Source organism: Ranitomeya imitator, chromosome 1 (assembly GCF_032444005.1).
Source record: "Ranitomeya imitator isolate aRanImi1 chromosome 1, aRanImi1.pri, whole genome shotgun sequence".
Classification (NCBI taxonomy): domain Eukaryota; kingdom Metazoa; phylum Chordata; class Amphibia; order Anura; family Dendrobatidae; genus Ranitomeya; species Ranitomeya imitator.
The window spans coordinates 80,627,385-80,635,486 of NC_091282.1; positions in this window are offsets into that span (position 1 = coordinate 80,627,385).

An 8,102-nucleotide genomic window follows, 5' to 3' on the forward strand; every position below is an offset into this window, starting at 1 on the left:
ACAAATCCCTAGTTAGACCGCACATGGAGTACTGTGTCCAGTTTTGGGCACCGGTGCTCAGGAAGGATATAATGGAACTAGAGAGAGTACAAAGGAGGGCAACAAAATTAATAAAGGGGATGGGAGAACTACAATACCCAGATAGATTAGCGAAATTAGGATTATTTAGTCTAGAAAAAAGACGACTGAGGGGCGATCTAATAACCATGTATAAGTATATAAGGGGACAATACAAATATCTCGCTGAGGATCTGTTTATACCAAGGAAGGTGACGGGCACAAGGGGGCATTCTTTGCGTCTGGAGGAGAGAAGGTTTTTCCACCAACATAGAAGAGGATTCTTTACTGTTAGGGCAGTGAGAATCTGGAATTGCTTGCCTGAGGAGGTGGTGATGGCGAACTCAGTCGAGGGGTTCAAGAGAGGCCTGGATGTCTTCCTGGAGCAGAACAATATTGTTTCATACAATTATTAGGTTCTGTAGAAGGACGTAGATCTGGGTATTTATTATGATGGAATATAGGCTGAACTGGATGGACAAATGTCTTTTTTCGGCCTTACTAACTATATGTTACAGTTTATAACGCAGAGCCATGAAAATAAAAAATCATTTTGGTCCCACAAACATGTTTTTTTAGCCCCCCAAATTTTTATTTTCCCAAGGGTAAAAAGAGAAATTGGACCACAGAAGTTGTTGTCCAATTTGTTCTGAGTACGCTGATACCCCACATGTGGGGGGGGGAACCACCGTTTGGGCGCATGGCAGAGCTCGGAAGGGAAGGAGCCCCATTTGGAATGCAAATTTAGATGGATTGGTCTGCAGGCGTCACGTTGCATTTGCAGAGCCCCTGATCTACCTAAACAGTAGAAACCCCCCACAAGTGACCCAGTATTGGAACCTAGACCCCCCAAGGAACTTATCTAGATATGTTGTGAGAACTTTGAACCCCCAAGTATTTCACTACAGTTTATAACGCAGAGCCATGAAAATAAAAAATCATTTTTGTCCCACAAAAATGTTTTTTTACCCCCAAAATTTTTATTTTCCCAAGGGTAACAAGAGAAATTGGACCCAGGAGTTGTTGTCCAATTTTTCCTGAGTACGCTGATGCCCCATATGTTTGGGTAAACCCCTGTTTGGGTGCACGGGAGAGCTCGGAAGGGAAGGAGCACTGTTTTACTTTTTCAACACAGAATTGGCTGGAATTGAGATCTGACGCCATGTCGCGTTTGGAGAGCTCTGATGTGCCTAAACAATGGAAACCCCCAATTCTAACTGAAACGCTAACCCAAACACACGCCTAATCCCAACCACACCCCTAACCCCAACCCTAACCATACCACTAACTCCAACACACCCCTAACCCTAATCCCAACCATAACCCTAACCACACCCCTAACCCTGATATACCCCTAACCCTAATCCCAACCGTAAATGTAATCCAGACCCTAACCCTAGCCCCAACCATAACCCTAGCCCCAACCCAAACCCTAGGCCTAACCCTAGCCCTAACCCTAGCGGGAAAATGGAAATAAATACATGTTTTTAATTTTTTACTTTTCCCTAACTAAGGGGGTGATGAAGGGGGGTTTGATTTACTTTTAAAGTGGGTTTTTTAGCGAATTTTTATGATTGGCAGCTGTCATACACTAAAAGACGCTTTTTATTGCAAAAAATATTTTTTTTGCGTTACCACATATTGAGAGCTATAATTTTTCCATATTTTGGTACACAGAGTTATCTGAAGTCTTGTTTGTTGTGGGACGAGCTGACATTTTTATTGATAATATTTTCGGGCATGTGACATTTTTTGATCGCTTTTTATTCCGATTTTTGTAAGGCAGTATGACCAAAGACCAGCTGTTCATGAATTTCTTTTTTGGGGCGGCGTTTATACCATTCCGCGTTTGGTAAAATGGATAAAGCAGTTTTATTCTTCGGGTCAGTACAATTACAGCGATACCTCATTTATATCATTTTTTTAAATGTTTTGGCGCTTTTATACGATAAAAACTATTTTATGGAAAAAAGAATCATTTTTGCATCGCTTTATTTTGAGGACTATAACTTTTTTATTTTTTCACTGATGACACGGTATCATGGCTCGTTTTTTGCGGGACAAGATGACGTTTTCAGCGGTACCATGGTTATTTATATCTGTCTTTTTGATCACGTGCTATTCGACTTTTTGTTCGGCGGTATGATAATTAAGGGTTGTTTTTTGCCTCGTTTTTTTTTTATGGTGTTCACTGAAGGGGTTAACTAGTGGGAAAGTTTTATAGGTCAGGTCGTTACGGACGCGGCGATAGTAAATATGTGTACTTTTATTGTTTTTTTTTTATTTAGATAAAGGAATGTATTTATTGGAACAATATATATATATTTTAATTTATTTAGTTTTTTTTTTTTTTTACACATCTGAAAATTTATTTTTTTACTTTTTACTTTGCCCCAGGGGGGGACATCACAGTAAAGTGACAGATGACTGATCTGACACTTTGCTGTGCGCTGTGTCAGATCAGCGATCACACAGGCACAGCAGGGAGGCTTCCCGGCCCTTGCATTGAGCAGGCGCTTGTAAGCCACCTCCCTGCAGGACCCGGACGCAGCCCCGTGGCCATTTTGGATCCGGGGCCTGCAGGGAGCAGACGCTCGGTACAAGGTGAGCACATCGCCTTGTACCAAGGGTCTCAGGGAAGCCCGCAGGGAGCCCCCTCCCGGCGTGATGCTTCCCTATACCCCCAGAACGCTGTGATCATGTTTGATCGCAGTGTGCCGGGGGTTAATGTGCCGGGTGCGGTCCGTGACTACACCTGGCACATAGTGCCGGATGTCAGCTGCGATAGTCAGCTGACACCTGGCCGTGATCGGCCGCGCTCCCCCCGTGAGCGCGGCCGATCGCTATGACGTACTATCCCGTCCCTGGGAATTAAGTCCCAGGTCACCTTGACGGGATAGTACGTCAATGCATATGACTGACTATGCAGCAGGGCTGGCCTTGCTGGCAATGTGTAAAACCAAGGAGTACGGGAGTACAAAATGCATCTTGTGAAGTAGATTTTCATGGGCCCATCCATTATGTGGGTTCCAAGGCCTAATGGGGTGTATATGACTATGCAGCAGGGCTGGCCTTGCCGCCAATGTGTAAAACCAAGGAGTACAGGAGTACAGAATGCATATTGTGAAGTGGATTTTCATGGGCCCATCCACTATGTGGGTTCAAAGGCTTATTGGGGTGCATATGAATTGGCAGCAGGGCAGGCCTTGAATTCAATGTAACATTTTTTCAGTAGGCCCTTCTGGACATCTTATAAAAGGGGTATTGCGGTGCGTTGTAATTGTTGGCAGCCCATCCACTCGCAGCATAGGCTACAACAGCTTAGGAGACCCACTGTTTCATAATGGTCCTTTAAGAAGATTAATGCCACCTGATGCACCAGTAAAAATAGGCCCTGTGACTTTAAGAGTCCCTCCTTCGTAAATGAAACAAGATGGGTCTGCTTATGTGTCACACACCACATGGCCAGCTAGGGTTGTTTAATGTTACAATGACATTTCCCAGTGAATGCATTTGTAGTGGTTCAAAGCAAAGTTAAAGTTGAAAAACGCTTCAAATACGCTGCGTCTGAACTAAGCCTAAGTGGGAGAGGAAATTTTCGGTCTGGGGTTAAATATTTGGCCTTAGATGAAAGTCATTAACCTGCAAAGGATGTACCTTGACATATTTCCAAGCAAAACCCGTTTTGGTTTCGTTGTAGTGTGTTTTTTGTGGCATTGGGAAAAATGGCATGAATCTCGGAAAAAAATTATTAATGCTGTGACCTAGGAGTCAGGAATGCTTCCAGGGGCGATCCCCATGATGTCCCTGTGTCATTTGAGCAATGTTTTCATCATTTTCAGACATTTGTAGACCTTAAAAGGACCCCCGTGGGGATCGCGGTAAAAATACTCGGGTCTCCCATAGACTTGCATTGGGCTCTTTGTTCTGGCCGAGCACCCTAGTATTCCAATTTGCTCGACCCGAGCAACGAGCACCCGAGCATTTTAGTGCTCGCCCATCACTAATATATATACAGTGGGGCAAAAAAGTATTTAGTCAGTCACCAATAGTGCAAGTTCCACCACTTAAAAAGATGAGAGGCGTCTGTAATTTTTCATCATAGGTAGACCTCAACTATGGGAGACAAACTGAGAAAAAAAAATCCAGAAAATCATATTGTCTGTTTTTTTAACAATTTATTTGCATATTATGGTGGAAAATAAGTATTTGGTCAGAAACAAAATTTAATCTCAATACTTTGTAATATATCCTTTGTTGGCAATGACAGAGGTCAAACGTTTTCTGTAAGTCTTCACAAGGTTGCCACACACTGTTGTTGGTATGTTGGCCCATTCCTCCATGCAGATCTCCTCTAGAGCAGTGATGTTTTTGGGTTTTCGCTTGGCAACACGGACTTTCAACTCCCTCCAAAGGTTTTCTATAGGGTTGAGATCTGGAGACTGGCTAGGCCACTCCAGGACCTTGAAATGCTTCTTACAAAGCCACTCCTTCGTTGCCCTGGCAGTGTGCTTTGGATCATTGTCATGTTGAAAGACCCAGCCACGTTTCATCTTCAATGCCCTTGCTGATGGAAGGAGGTTTGCACTCAAAATCTCACGATACATGGCCCCATTCATTCTTTCATTTACCCGGATCAGTCGTCCTGGCCCCTTTGCAGAGAAACAGCCCCAAAGCATGATGTTTCCACCACCATGCTTTACAGTAGGTATGGTGTTTGATGGATGCAACTCAGTATTCATTTTCCTCCAAACACAACAAGTTGTGTTTCTACCAAACAGTTCCAGTTTGGTTTGATCAGACCATAGGACATTCTCCCAAAACTCCTCTGGATCATCCAAATGCTCTCTAGCAAACTTCAGACGGGTCCGGACATGTACTGGCTTAAGCAGTGGCACACGTCTGGCACTGCAGGATCTGAGTCCATGGTGGCGTAGTGTGTTACTTATGGTAGGCCTTGTTACATTGGTCCCAGCTCTCTGCAGTTCATTCACTAGGTCCCCCGGCGTGGTTCTGGGATTTTTGCTCACCGTTCTTGTGATCATTCTGACCCCACGGGGTGGGATTTTGCATGGAGCCCCAGATCGAGGGAGATTATCAGTGGTCTTGTATGTCTTCCATTTTCTAATTATTGCTCCCACTGTTGATTTCTTCACTCCAAGCTGGTTGGCTATTGCAGATTCAGTCTTCCCAGCCTGGTGCAGGGCTACAATTTTGTTTCTGGTGTCCTTTGACAGCTCTTTGGTCTTCACCATAGTGGAGTTTGGAGTCAGACTGTTTGAGGGTGTGCACAGGTGTCTTTTTATACTGATAACAAGTTTAAACAGGTGCCATTACTACAGGTAATGAGTTGAGGAAAGAGGAGACTCTTAAAGAAGAAGTTACAGGTCTGTCAGAGCCAGAAATCTTGATTGTTTGTTTCTGACCAAATACTTATTTTCCACCATAATATGCAAATAAATTGTTAAAAAAACAGACAATGTGATTTTCTGGATTTTTTTTTCTCAGTTTGTCTCCCATAGTTGAGGTCTATCTATGATGTAAATGACAGACGCCTCTCATCTTTTTAAGTGGTGGAACTTGCACTATTGCTGACTGACTAAATACTTTTTTGCCCCACTGTATATTAGGAAAAACAAATACAGAGTGTATACTACATTACTCAGAAAAATAGTTGCAACAATCTTTCCCAGATGGACTCCGACAGAAAGGAGTAGTACCAGAATTATTAATGTAAGTCAAATTTCCTAATATATAAGTAGAATGAAAAGGTCATAGTCCTATATAAAAATTGCACAGTATAGCTGACTGCACAAATAATGGATCAGTCAATAAAGGGCAATGTAAAAATAATTGAACATATCATAATCTATTCATAAAGCCGTGTGGTCATTAGTAGAGATAATTGTGCAAATTCATTTACATATGCACTATTAACAGAATAACACGCATACATGTTTGTAGTAAAAATGTATACATAAGTCACATAGAGAATGTGCACACAGTAAATAAATATAAAGTGTTTGAGCATGGCTCTTAAAATATTAATTGATTACACAAATAAAGTATGGTACAAAAATATCCTCCGTCCCAGGGACCAAATATAATGATATGTCATAATGGGTACATGGACAACACAAGTAGATCACAGGAGTAAAGTGTGGTGCAGCGGCACAGTACAGAGGCTTATAGGAGCAAAGTGGTCAAATGTATTGATAAACATTAATTAATAATTACCTGATTGAAAGCAAGATGATGCACGTAAAGGTGCTTCTCACAAAATTAGAATATCATCAAAAAGTTAATTTATTTCAGCTCTTCAATGCAAAAAGTGAAGCTCATATATTATATAGAGTCATTACAAACAGAGTGATCTATTTCAAGTGCTTATTTCTGTTAAGGTTGATGATTATGGCTTACAGCCAATGAAACCCAAAAGTCATTATCTCAGTAAATTAGAATATTTTATAACACCAGCTTGAAAAATTATTTTAAAATCCGAAATGTTGGCCTACTGAAATGTATGTTCAGTAAATGCACTCAATCTTTGGTTGGGGCTTCTTTTGCATCAGTTACTGCATCAATGCGGTGTGGCATGGAGGCGATCAGCCTGTGGCACTGCTGAGGTGTTATGGAAGCCCAGGTTACTTTGATAGCAGCCTTCAGCGCATCTGCATTGTTGGGTCTGGTGCCTTTCATCTTCCTCTTGACAATATCCCATAGATTCTGTATTTGGTTAAGGTCAGGCGAGTTTCCTGGCCAATCAACTACAGCGATACTATTGATTTTAAACCGGGTATAGGTTCTTTTGGCAGTGTGTACAGGTGCCAAGTCCTGCTGGAAAATGGAATTTCCATTTCCGGAAAGCTTGTCAGCAGAGGAAAGTGCTCTAATTTTTCCTGGTAGATGGCTACACTGACTTTGGTCTTGATAAAACATAGTGGACCTACACCAGCAGATCACATGGCTCCCCAAACCATCACTGATTGTGGAAACTTCACACTAGACCTCAAGCAGCTTGTACTGTGGCCTCTCCACTCTTCCTCCAGACTCTGGGACCCTATCTCTAACTGCAACCTTAACCCTAGCCACAGTGATCAAAATGAACCAATAGGAAAAATCTCCTATTGTTGCCGGGTGCCAGCCGGCAGATCTCGGTTGGTGCACTTCGCTTGCGCCCACCATTTTCTTCCTGGAAGAAGACGCTGATGGCCGGGGGACAGGACAGGGGGATGCAGGAGGTGCTGGAGGTACTGTGGGGGTCGGGGTACACCATTCCTCTCTCCTCTGATGTGCTAGAACATATCAGAGGAGAAATAAATAAATAGGAAATCAGACTTTTTTTGCGGTCCCTATTTTTTGGTGAACAATGGTGATCGCAACACTGGGGACAGTAAAAACCAACCCGAATCATGTTCTCCGGGGTCTCAGCTACCCCCGCAGCCGAGACCTTGGAGTTTTTCCAACACTGAGGGGGGCACTTACTTCTCAGCGCTGTTAAAAAGCAGCGCAGAGGAATAAGTACCCTTAAGTGCCACCATTAAAAGGCATATCGGCAGTTTAAAGGGGTTAACAGTGTCTTTGGTGATGAAATGTCCCATATAATTATTTTGCATTTCAATTTGTAGGCTAAGAATGTAATAAAAGTGACTTTTTGAAGCCAGAATTTTACAGTAATTAAATAATTATCTATTAGATTACTCAAAAACTAGAGTCAACCTTGCAAAACCGAAGTCATATTCTTAATTAGCACCATAAACGTGATATAAAACCGTTCAGAAATTGTTGGCACCAGAATCACTGTATACCAGTGAATAGCTATAGATACATATACAGTTGAAGCCAGAAGTTTACAAACACGATATAAAAAGACACATCTGCATGTTTTTCTCAATAGGTGACATGAAATCAGAATAAATCTTTCCCGCTTTAGGTCAATTAAGATTAACATAATTATTAATATTTGCCAAATGCCAGAATAATGAGAGATAGAATGTTTTAAAGCATTTTTAATTTGACTAATAAAAGAGGTATGCAAAACATTA